Here is a 12,736-nt window from a genome sequence, read left to right as displayed (position 1 = left end):
CTTGATACACACCAGATCAACACTTGGGATCTCAATATTGCACTGTTAGATAGGAGGGTGTGATACAAATTACACACACACACCCACCACTATGAGTTCACATACACATATACAGACATGCAAACATGCACTTCTGTGGCTGTGTGTTAACATTAGGGGGCATTTGGGGTAACTTGGTGTTTGGGGTTACTTGAGATCAAGGTGCCTTTGGGGTTACCTTGGGTCAAGATGCCCCAGGGTTACTCAGGGTCACTTTGGGACCCCACGATTCTTCAGAGTCACAGTGCTGGAGTTACTTGGAGTCACAGTGCCCCAGGGGTTACTCAGGGTCACTTGGGGTCACCTGGTGCCTGAGTGGAAGCAAGGGAAAAAGCCCAGTGGCAAGGAGGAGACAGCTGGAAAATGGACAGGCAAAAAGCTGGGAGATAGAGGCTGAAAGGAGAGACAGAAAGTTGGGAAATAAGGGATGAAAGGAGAGGCAGAAAGCTGGAAGATCGGGGTTGGAATGGAGAGACAGAAAGCTGGTAGGTTGGGGCTGGAAATGGAGAGGCAGAAAGAACTGAGGGAGAAAGCTAGGAAGTCCAGGTGGAGGGCCAGGAGGTCAATAAGACAAAAACTGAACTCGGGGTTTCAAATTAAGTGTTATTAATCAGGCACTGCATTATACAGCCCCACAAAGTTATTGGTTCTCACACGTACACAATGGTAGCAGGAGAGGAAAGGCTTAATGGAGGGACTTGAGTTCCAGCTGTGCAGGGACAGTGTTCAGGTCCCTTGCTTGGGGAAAGAAGGTGGATGATGGCTACCTATCCCAGGCTGAGATTGATCCTTGATGGCCAGTCGGGCTCTTCTCCAGCAAGATGTTGTCTGGGGGTGGGGGTCACCAGCAGGACCACAGGTTGGAAAGGTGGTATAGCATAGTGCTGGTCCAGATGGAGAGGGTGTCCCAAGGAGGTCATACTCTACCACCCCTTTTATAGGGGTGGGCTACCTGTGTCTCCTATGGGAAGGACATGCCCAGGCAAGGCCAGTCCTGCTCAGATGCATACGTGCAGATCCAGGTATTGTCACTGTCTGGTGGGATGCAATGGTGGTGTTGCTGGTTTCTGTAGGGTCTTTGTCTTTCAAGTGTTGGCTTCCTTTCTTTATCTTTCAAATGCTGGGTTTTGTCTCTGTTCCTGGGTGAGGTCTGTGGTTCCTGGGTGAGTCAATGCAAGGCAGTGGTTGGGTCATTGAGTTGATGGTTCAGTCGTTACTGATCATTCAGTAGAGGCCTACTACCATTATGCCTCAAGCACCTTCATTAATTCCTATTCATTCAGGAACCAATTTACATGAGACTGGTTAGACATGAGTCACTGTTACAACATACTGTATGCCCAGGCAGGGGACACAAGATGGAGTCTTGACATACAAAATAGAAATTTGGTATTACTTGACCTTACTTTGGTTAACTTTACAGACACAGGCCTAAACCATACCGTATTAATATGAAATATAAAAATCACTGCAAAAATTATAGGAATACAATATAATGAATATAAAAATGTAAAAAACTCAATAGAAACATAACAGAACACTATTTACAATATAAGAAGGGACTCATTACAATAATAGCATACAAGAACTTAGCTTACCTATGACTACTTATAATTACTTATAAGGGATAGAGAGGGCAGAGAGAAAGTCAGAAATGGTGGGGGAAGGGGAGGGAATGTATTTTTAAATAAATAAAAAGAAAAACTGGGGATTTTGCTACAGTGCAAGGGAATTGATTTGGAAAAAGCAAATGTCTGAATTATAGTGTACTGTGAACTACAGAAAGACTTTACATTTTCTTCCATCTTTCATAGATTTACTATAAACCACTGAATTTACTGTAAATATCAGATATTGCAAGAAATGGAGTTATATTTCATTATCTCAGATGAAGCTGTTGTTTTAAAAAGGCTCGAATGTTGGAAACCACCAAACCTCCACATCTAGTTGAAACTCATGAGGATTCTGCTCAAAATTCAAAGTCCTGCTTTGAGAAGGAAATTGAGGAGTGGGAATAACTTGCCACTATTATAAAACAGTTAATCATCTAAGACAGATAACAAGTCTAGTAACTTCATTCTACGTCTTCTAAAGTACACCAAATAACAGCTAAAGCTTAGGTCAGTTACCACCTTGGCTTGAGATACACTAATGATTGAAGTAATTTAATTAAATATATATATATTGTGTTTCCATGATATTTCTAATTAATATTTGTTAAGGTCTATAAAAATATGCACAAGTTCCCAACTGAAATTAGTGGAGCTGTGCCAAGGTTCGCCAGCTATGGGTTCTGCCATGAAACCTTATATAACTGCTAAGTATTATACTACTAATATTACAGAGAAATTAAGGTCAAGATAAAAAAAGAGAATTAAAATGGTAGCGAGACTAGACTATGGGCATTGTATTGACTCATGAATGTATAGTTAATTGCTAATTCCAAAGTTTGTTTGTTTAATAATCTAAGGACTAGTCTGCACATAAAAACAGTATTGCTTTATCTACAGTGGTGTCATAAAATCTACAGTGGATGCAATTGTCTTGGTGTAAATGTAAGGTAAATAACCAGAAAGGGAAATCTTGGATCGCTTGGGATAACTGCATGTTGCTTAAGCATAGCTAATGGTTTGTCAACTCAGTCGATCGTACTTGTAGTTTTGTTCTGATTTCAACAAAAAGAAAGGCTGAATTTCCTGTAGGCCCTCTTTCAACCTTCAATTTATTAAAGCTGAAGCCAAGTTTAAAGTCTCACGGTCAGCTTCACTAATAAGCTCCGTTTGCTTTGGGCTGCTTTGCTGAAGGAAACCAACCATTACTTTAGATTAAGTACAGAGTTAAGCTGTGTTTATGATTGTGTTTCCAGAGTGGGTTGGGATTTTTTTGACAGTTTTGTTTTAGTAGAAATTGCTGATTCAAGGAAACCAAAAGTCTATGTGGGAAGGGATCCGTTTCAATAATTTTCCCAACTCAGAAATGTTGACAAAAAGGTTAAACGAAGGATGGAAAAAGTTAACATGAAATGAATCATTTCATTCCAGGCTTCAGTCCTTGTTGTGTCTGATTCAAAGTGATTTGGAATGAAAGACCATGTTCTGAATCAAACACTTGAACTTCATTGCTCCCATATCCTAAGTGAGTGCTGTTATCATGTGTGCACACACCATTCAACACAGGACTATTTTCAACTCATTTTGAAAAGAGTACATATTTCAAAAACTAGCAAGTTGTCATTAAATAGAATTGTCATCCCCATTCTGGTGTATTAATTATAATTGATATGAGTCAGGTCCTTGATGGCGTAATCAGTTTGGGCATAACATTTTTAACAGCTGGAGAAAGTTCAGAAGAGAACAGCAAAGTTTCAGAAAACGAGTCAAAAATAAGATGAGAGAAACTGTGAAATCATCAAGGATGATTTAGGAATTGTGGATGCTGAAGTGAAATGGGTGGGGTAGCCTGTAGAAATCATTTCTTACCTCAGTTATGCCTTGAGTCTTTTTTTTTTCCCCATCTGGGTGTTTTGCAAAGCACAGCTCTCTGGATAGAGCAGTTATGTACTATCTCTAATATGATTCTCCATTCCCAGTACAGTAGAACAGCTATGGGAAGTGTTGGAATTACATTGTTGTAAGACAAGCTTGTAATTTGCAGTTACTCTGACTTCCCACTTTGTACATCTTACTTGGAACTACTAGGAGGTAACCTCAGTGGTTCATGGCATCATTCCAACATTGTGTGATCTGTGCAAAATGAAATTCATGACTTCAGAGACCCACTTTTCTTGCAAAGCCAGAAGTATCAGAATTCACCTCTTCTAGAAGATCCTCATTGAATTGTTATTGAAGTCAAATTGTTTTTTTAAAATATTGGGTGTTTTCCTTCCACAATGAAGGAAATATTTTTCACAAGTTGTTCATCAACGCCTACTGAAACCTTATCTAGAGATTTGTAACCATTGGATAGAATTGCTGAATAATACATTATATTGATGGAGGGTAAGGTACTTGCAGAATACGTTTTGGGAATTTTTGATTGTTAGGTTTGTTTGAAATGCTGTGGAAGACTGGACAAGTTATCAGTTTGCTACTGTATTAAACATATACCATCTTAAAGAGGTGATGTGAAAATACACTGGAAATGGCACCTGCATTTCTGTGTAATGTTAGCAAAGCTAAGTAAATAGAGGCAAAGTTGTATTTCATGAATGTATCTGGATTCAAACTGATTTTCTTAACTCTTATTTTCTAATGATTATAAAACAGGGTGATGGTTAGCAATTTTGATCCTCTTTTTAGGCCTTGTTCCAAGCTTTCCTGACACTGCAACACAGAAGGCAAACAGTACTGTACTTTCAATTACCTGACCACAATGACTTCTTAACTGAGGATAAAACAAGACCTTGTATTTCTCTCAGGACAAAGCCTTTTCATCTTGTGAACCTGCAAGCCTATGAGCCCATTGTGCCAGTTTAAGTACCTGGGAAGTATCTGAGATAACACTTTGTTCTAGGACAGTCCTGGCTAATATGAGTTAATTGCCATTTAAACTGCTGACCATTCCATGCTTGTTTTGGTGGGAGTCAAAGCCTGGGACCATCAGAACCCAAATAAACAAGATGACTATGTTTACTCAGAGAGAATATTGACTCTCTATGCTGCAAAGTATGTTTTGCCAAACATGAGGTGCTAGTTAAAAAAAAAAATGCTAATTTTTTACTTTTCGCTGTGTCTGAACTTGTGTCCCCTGACCTCTTCTGTTCTTCGGGTTGTAGACAAACTCGATGATCTCCCGAGGTCCCTTCCAGCCCTAATGTCTATGAAATCTATGAAATATATTTTAGCTATGTTTATTAATATATATGGCATTACCACAAATCTTTGAACATGGGAAATTGACAATGCTGTAATGAGGTACTGTTTATATATAGGTAGCTAAGTATCATTAGGTGTTGGTAAATTGTCAGGTTCATAGATTTCATAGACATTAGGACTGGAAGGGACCTTGGGAGATCATCGAGCCCAGTCCCCTGCCCCAGGGGCAGGAAATTGGCTAGGGTCAAAGGATCCCAGCAAGATAAGCATCCAAACGCTTCTTAAATGAGTCCAGAGTAGGTGCTTGTACCACCTCTGGAGGGAGCCTTGGGGGTTCAGACAGTAAAGAAGTTTTTCCTTATGTCCAGGTGAGTTCCTAACTTGGATGGTATGGTATGTATGTGTGTTTGGGGTACTTGGGATACGTGAGGGAAGGTTAAGGTGAGAGAGAAAGTGTAGGGAGTGAAAGTTGCTGGAACTGGGATTAGAACTGGTAGACTAGAGGAACTGAAGAACTGGGCAGAGGAACTGTGGCTTGGGGTTACTTAAGGTCAAGTGGCCCCAGGGTTACAAAGTGGAGACAGCCAGGAAAGAAACTGAAGCAGAAACCTGGGAGCTTGGGGCTGGAAACTGAGGCAGACAGGTGGGAGTTTGTGGGGGGATGGACAGATAAGTGATGGCAAGGAGGGAACGGTTAGAAAACAGACAAAAACCCAACTCAGGGTTTCAAAATAACAGGTTTATTAAACAGACAACAAACTACACAGTTCCATGAAGTTATTGGTTCACACACACAAACAAAAACACTCACAGTCACAGCAGAGAAAGAGACTCAGTGGAAGGGTTGGGGTCCAGGAAGGGAAGAGAAACACAGTCCAAGTCCTTGGTTGAAGAGAGGGTGGGGTGATAGCTACCTATCCAGGCTGGAAAGGGGTCTTTGTCCAGCAGGTGTTGTCCCAAAGGAGGTCACTGGCAGGGCCTCTGGGTGGATAGGCTGCGTGACGTGGTGCTGGTCCAGATGAAGAGGGCATCCCAAGCAGTCAGTCTTCACTACTCCTTTTTATGGGGCAGACTACCTCTCCTATGATCTCCTATGGGGAGGGCATGTCCAGGCAATGTCAGAACTGTTCCAGAGGGTTTCAGGTGTTCTTACTGAGCATGTGCAGCATTGGCACAATGAAGAGTTGCCTCATCTTTTGTTTCTTGAATGCTGAGGGTGGTTCCAATGGCTGGGTCATTGGTTCAGGTATTGGTTTTGATGGTTTAGTCATTCAGAGGGAGCTATTTTTAGACTTACTGCCATTGTCTCTCCAGCACCCTCATTCATCCCCATTCATTCAGGAACCATGTTACATAGGAGAGGTAGGTACGAGTCATAAGTTACACAACAGGGAATGGGGACAAGATGGAGACTTGACATGACTTATGCTAACTTACATATGTAGGCCTAAATCATATAGTATCAGCAAAACAATGATATATAACAGTAAAAATCAATATAAACATAATAATTATACAATATATGGGGATGACCTAATGGGAGACCTAGTGATCAATGGGAAGCTGGGTGACAGCGACCACCAGCTGATCACCTTCACCATTCGCCGTAAAGCTGGCAAGTCAGTCAGCAACACAGAAGTCCTTGCCTTCAGGAAAGCTGACTTTGAAAAGCTCAGGAGGCTTGTCAGTGAGGCCCTAAGGGACCATGACCCCAGGAGGAAGGGAGTTCAAGAAGAGTGGTTGCTCCTCAAGGGAGCAATCCTCAGTGCACAAGCTAATTTTATTCCATCTCAGAGGAAAGGCAGCAAGAGGGCACAGCAGCCCCCCTGGCTCTCCGGGGAACTAGCAGACCTCCTGAGGCTAAAAAGAAAGGCCTACAAAGGATGGAGGATGGGATTCACCTCCAGGGAGGATTATTCTGCACTGGTCCGATCCTGCAGGGAGCAAACCAGGAAAGCCAAGGCTGCAACTGAATTCCAACTAGCTTTGAGCATCAAGGACAAAAGTCCTTTTTCAGATATGTGGGGAGCCAGAGGAAAAGCAAAGGCAACATTGGATCCCTGATGGACCAGATGGGGCAACTGACAGGAAAAAGCCAACCTATTAAATAGGTACTTTGCATCGGTCTTTCATCAGTCCCATGGGACGTCCATGCCCAGCATGGGACAGGGCAGTCCGGGTGAGGGAGATTCCCTGCCCTCCATTAATGCTGACCTCATAAAGGATCACCTTGAGAGGATGGATACCTTCATGTGGTGCCTATCTTCAAGAAAGGGAGAGAAGTGGATCCGGCTAAGTATAGGCCCATCAACCTGACTTCTACCCCAGGGAAGATCTTAGAAAAGTGTATTAAAGAGGCCATCCTTAATGGACTGGCCGACACCAACATCCTAAGGGATAGCCAGCACGGTTTTGTTGTGGGTAGGTTTTGCTTGACCAATGTCATTTCCTTTTACGATGAGGCACTTGGGTGCCCTGTGCCTAGAAGGAAATAAAGAGAACTGCCAATCACCAGGGAGCCCAGGTGCGGGTTGCTGGGGCAACCAGGCAGGTCATGTGGCCGGAAGGGGGCAGGGCCGTGCCTTTATAAACAGCCCAGGCTGGAGCCTTCTGGCGGCTGCAAGAGTAGGAGCTCTGTGGGAGAGCTGAAGGAGGCTGAGAGGATGGTTGCAGCCTGACTGGCCCCATGATGATATGGAGAGAGAGAGAACCCTAGAAGGGGCCATGACTAAGACGGACTTGGGGTTACGAGCCAGGAGGCTTCTTGTGTTTGGGTTATAGCCGTTTGCCTCCTGATTTAGTTATGGTTAATACTGGAGGACCAGGTGAGGCTGTAGGGGTGTGAGGAGGCCTCATGGGAGCTCCCTGATAAACTGCGGGTTCCTGGTACCCAGCGGGGGACAGCGAGTGGTGCCGGGTGGTCACAGCTGTTTGCGCCAGTGGGGCGCGTGTTGGGGTGGTTGACCCCCGCCCTGGGGCGTGATAAGGGGGGGAAGCCATAGTAGGGCAGGTGACCGAGACGGTGGTCCAGGGGGCCAGGCACAGCCGTGGCCACCTGAGCCCCAACCGGGTGTAGGACCAGAAAAAGGTCTTGGAGGGCTCCACAGTGCTGGGGACTCTAGTGCCGCAGTGGGCATGGCGAGCGAGCACCGGAGAGGTGCTCGGCATGCAGGGGTTGAGGCCCCAGCCCAAGAGGACGCGCAGCGCGAGGAGCACGACATAAGCCCCAGAGGGGCAAGGAGCGCGGCACGAACACGAGATGTGCAACATAGGCCCCGAGAGGGCGAGGAAGCGTGTGAGGCACGGCACAAGCATGAGGGGCGTGACACAAGCGGGGGAGGCGCGGCATAGGCCCTGAGAGGGCGAGGAGCTCAGAGAGGGGTGAGAGGCCCCAGGGAGGACTAAGTGCATAGAAGATGCAAGACAGGCCCCGGTGGGGCATTGCCTGGGTGAGGCAAGACCAGGGGCGCCGAGAGAGGGGGGCCCATGTAATGCGGCAAGCTCTAGGGTGCTGGCCGTGCGTAGCAAGCCCAGGGGTGCCAGAGAGGGGTACCAGGGCATGGGTGCATAATAAGTCCAAGAGCGCCGGGGAGGGACGAGCCCCGGGGGCACCAGGAGTGGAGTAAGCCCAGGGGTGCCAGACAGGGGCACCAGGGCATGACGAGCCCAGGGGGGGTGCCAGGAGTGGAGTAAGCCCAGGGGCACCAGGGCGTGACGAGCCCAGGGGCACCAGAGAGGGGCGTTGGAGAGCAAGGACATAATAATGTCCAGGAATAGCTGCGAGGCTTGGGACATGCTGAAGGGGAGGTAGGAGGCACGCATCGCCCATAAGGCAGGGGTGCACTGGGGCACCCCACTGGGAATGGGACATAGAAGAGAGTGGTGTCAAGGGTGATAAAAGGCAGCCTCCCATTTGAACCTATAACATCAAAGACGTGGCGGGTGAGTTGAGGGGGCTGGATCACCGTAATTGACACGGCAGGGGGCGCTAGCGAGCTCACGGCCGCTCACAGCCCCCACTCCGTGATAGTGACCTATCACCGGGACTAGGGGGAAGAGATTGATGTCATATATCTTGACTTCAGAAAAGCCTTCGATCTGGTATCCCATGATCACCTCTTGGCGAAACTGGCCAACTGTGGCCTTGGGACCACCATGATGCACTGGCTGGAAAATTGGCTCCATGGTCAGACCCAGAGGGTAATAATTGTTGAAAGTCAATCATCATGGTGTCCTGTGACCAGTGGGGTCCCCCAAGGCTCTGTTCTTGGACCCATATTATTCAACATCTTCATTAATGATCTGGACTTTGGAGTGAGAAGTGGACTGGCCAAGTTCACCGATGACACCAAACTTTGGGGCAAAGCATCCACACCTGAGGACAGGAGGGAGATCCCGGCTGACCTGGAGAGGCTCAGCAAATGGGCAGACAAGAACCTGATGGTGTTTAACACTGAAAAATGCAAGGTTCTCCACCTTGGGAAGAAAAACCTGCAGCACCCTTATAGGCTTGGCAGTGCTACCCTGGCTAGCACTATGAAAGAAAGAGACTTCATTGACCACAAGATGAACAGTGAGATGCTGCAGCTACTAAAGTGACCAAAACACTGGCTTGCATCCATAGATGCTTCCCAAGCAAATCTTGGGACGTCGTTCTCCCTTTGTACTCGGCCTTGGTGAGGCCGCAGCTGGAGTACTGAGTCCAGTTTTGGGCCCCACAATTCAAAAACGATGTGGAGAAGCTTGAGAGAGTTCAGAGAAGAGCCACGTGCATGATCAGAGGTCAGGAAAATAGACCTTACAACAACAGGCTGAGAACCATGGGGCTTTTCCGCTTGCAAAAGTGCAGGCTCTGGGATGATCTGATGGCCACCTACAAGTTTATCAGGGGTGACCACCAGGATCTGGGGGAATGTCTGTTCACCAGAGCGCCAAGGGATAATGAGGTTGAACAGTCATAAAGTACTGCAAGACCATTTCAGGCTGGACATAAGGAAGAATTTCTTTACTGTCTGAGCCCCCAAGGTCTGGAACAGCCTGCCATCGGAGGTGGTTCAAACATCTACATTGAACATTTTCAGGAGTAAATTGGATGCTTATCTTGCTGGGCTCCTATGACCCCAGCTGACTTCCTGCCTTTGGGTGGGAGGCTGGACTCAATGATCTTCCAAGGTCCCTTCCAGCCCTAATGGCTATGAAATATAAAGAATGAGAAAAAACAAAACAAATATGACTTGCTACCAGAATAAAATGCTGAAGCTTATACTATATCTTAGCTCACTTGCTTATAGGAAATAGAGAGGGAGAGAAAAAGTCATAAATGGTTGGGGAAGGGGGGGAATGCAATAAAAAAAAAAAAAATTGGGGGTTTTGCTACAGTGTTAGTTGTTACTGAGCAAAAAAAAATTAATAAAAACTAGACATATTATTTACCATATTTTAGATAATTTAGGGTCCTTAAATTAAGTTAATAAATTCATGTTAAATGAACCCCATTTTTATTATTTTATTATGGCCTTAGCAGTCAGATATAGGCTTAAACATTAAGTGCTTTAATTCAGACCCATTTCCTTGACTTGACAGTTGTTACAGAAAAGCCTTTTTGTTTGAATTTATTCCCAGTTTTGAACCAGTGGCCCTTATGCAGAAGTTCTCATTCAGGCAATGTTCCCAAAAGACTTGAGAAAGAGTTTTGCCAGAGTAGTTTAGAAGATAAACATAAAAGTAAATGATATCTGTCCTGAATGATAGCCCTAAAGAGGTGGGGAGGAAGGGTAACATTCATTTTTATAATTTTTTCACCAGTGTCAATCTTTTTAAGGTATTAGTCGCCTAATAATGCAGACAGGCATCTAATGAGATTTTTGAAAGTACCAGCTGTCACTAAGCACCTATTTATATTTTTATGAGGCTAACTAATTTTAAAATTCTGGTCCCAAATCCCCATTAGAAGTCGGGGAAAGTTAGTCAATGCTAACTGCAAATCATGAGGACTCTGAGGGTTATGTCAGCATGGATGTCTGGTTGTAGCCCTCTTTCCACTTGAAGAGGGCTAGTGCATTGTGGGGAGTTGCAGCTACCCCTGTAGAACAAATGCAGCAGCTACTGTTCCTAAGAAGCACCCTCTAGCAGCCATGAGGCATGCCTGTTCCTTGGCTGTTCTGGCATAGTTCCCTATGGGTGGCTGGCAGATGTTCTGATGTTTCCGTTGTAGCAAGGGATTTATGAAAAGCCTAATAGTGTATTAGTAATGATATGGGTCATAGGACTTCCTGTCCCCATTCTATCCCTCATTTTTCAGCCCCCTCACTTTCCATTAAGGGTGGAAACTTGTCATCTTTAAGAGAATTTGGAAGGAGGAGTTAATTACTTCCATGCAAATTTTAATTACAAGAGATGGGCTAAAACAGATGTGGCTTTGTCCCAGCAAAATCTCAAGCTTGGATTGTGTTTTCATTCCCCAAATCAAGGATAGATCACTTTTGTTTCATTGCATGTGAACCACATGTTTCAGGGCATTTGGACTGATGACTCCACTTTTTCTCCCTCTCTGTGAATGTATATAACTTGATATTTGCTTCTTTTTTATTCTGGGTGGAAAGAGCTGTGGGATATAATCCTCAACTGTTGTAAATCAGTTCCATTTAGAATAAATAAAATCATATTAATTTGCATCAGCTTAAGCTCTGGTACACAGCCTTACAGTCCACATTCTATATAACATTTTCATAGATTTCATAGACGTTAGGGCCAGAAGGGACCTCGTCAGATCATCGGGTCCTGCCTAAGGGACAGGAAGTCAGCTAGGGTCAAAGGATCCCAGCAACATCAGCATCCAACTGTTCCTTAGAAGTGTCAAGAGCAGGTGTTTGCACCACCTCTGGGGGAAGTCTATTCCGGGCCTTGTGGGCTTGGACAGTAAAGAAGTTTTTTCCTTATGTCCAGCCTAAAATGGTCTTGGAGGAGTTTGTGACCACTGGACCTTGTCATCCCTTGGGGCACTTTGGTGAACAGATATTCCCCCAGATCCTGAAGCACACCCCTTATGCACTTATAGGCTACCACCAAGTCACCCCTGAGCCTTTGCTTCTCCAGGCTGACGAGTCCCATGGCTCTCAGCCTCTCTTCATAAGGCCTGTTCTTTTGTCCTTTGATCATGCGCATGACTCTCTTGTGGACTCTTTCAAGCTTCTCCTTGAATGCCCTTTCTGAATTGTGGAGCCCAGAATTAGATGCAATACTCCAGCTGTGGCCTCACCAAGACTATGTACAGATCTTCCTGGGTCCTGGGTCTTGCTTGAGAAGCATCCATAGATGCAAGTCAGAGTTTTGTTCACTTTGCCAGCTGTAGTATTGCATTGGTGGCTCGTGTTCATCTTGTGGTCAAACATGACCCCCAAGTCTCTTTTGGCCATGGTGCAGTGAGTGTAGCAATGCCAAGTCTGTAAGTGTGGAAGTGTGATGTGGGTTTCCCTCCCTCTCCCCGAGGTGGAGCACCTTACATTTGTCTGTATTGAATGCCATCAGGTTTACATCTGCTCACCTTGAAAGTCTATTGAAAGTCTATTGAGGTTGGCCAGGATCCTCAAGTGTGGACACACTTCCCCAAAGTTTGGTGTTGTCAGTGAGCTTAGCCAGTCTACTTCTGACACCAGAGTCCAGATCATTTCTAAAGATGTTAAAGAATACAGGTCTGAAATCAGAACCTTGAGGAACACCACTTGTCACTGAGTGCCATGTTGATTCAGTTCCATTGACTACCACTCTCTGGGTCCAACCTTGGAGCCAGTTCCCCAGCCATCAGACCGTAGGGTAGTTGAGGCCTCAGTTACCCAATTTTTCCATGAGGACATCAAGGGATGCCAGGTCAAAGGCTTTTTTAA

At 45.2% G+C, this 12,736-nt stretch overlaps 1 pseudogene; it reads left to right on the top strand.

Annotated features, from left to right (window-relative positions):
• Positions 1-12,736, top strand: part of LOC149863060 (sucrase-isomaltase, intestinal-like) — a 134,652-nt pseudogene that overhangs the window by 33,937 nt on the left and 87,979 nt on the right.

The sequence above is a fragment of the Crocodylus siamensis genome, chromosome 6 (genome assembly GCF_052110815.1).
Source record: "Crocodylus siamensis isolate JL-2025a chromosome 6, ASM5211081v1, whole genome shotgun sequence".
Taxonomy (NCBI): domain Eukaryota; kingdom Metazoa; phylum Chordata; order Crocodylia; family Crocodylidae; genus Crocodylus; species Crocodylus siamensis.
This window is presented reverse-complemented; position numbering and strand designations above follow the sequence as displayed.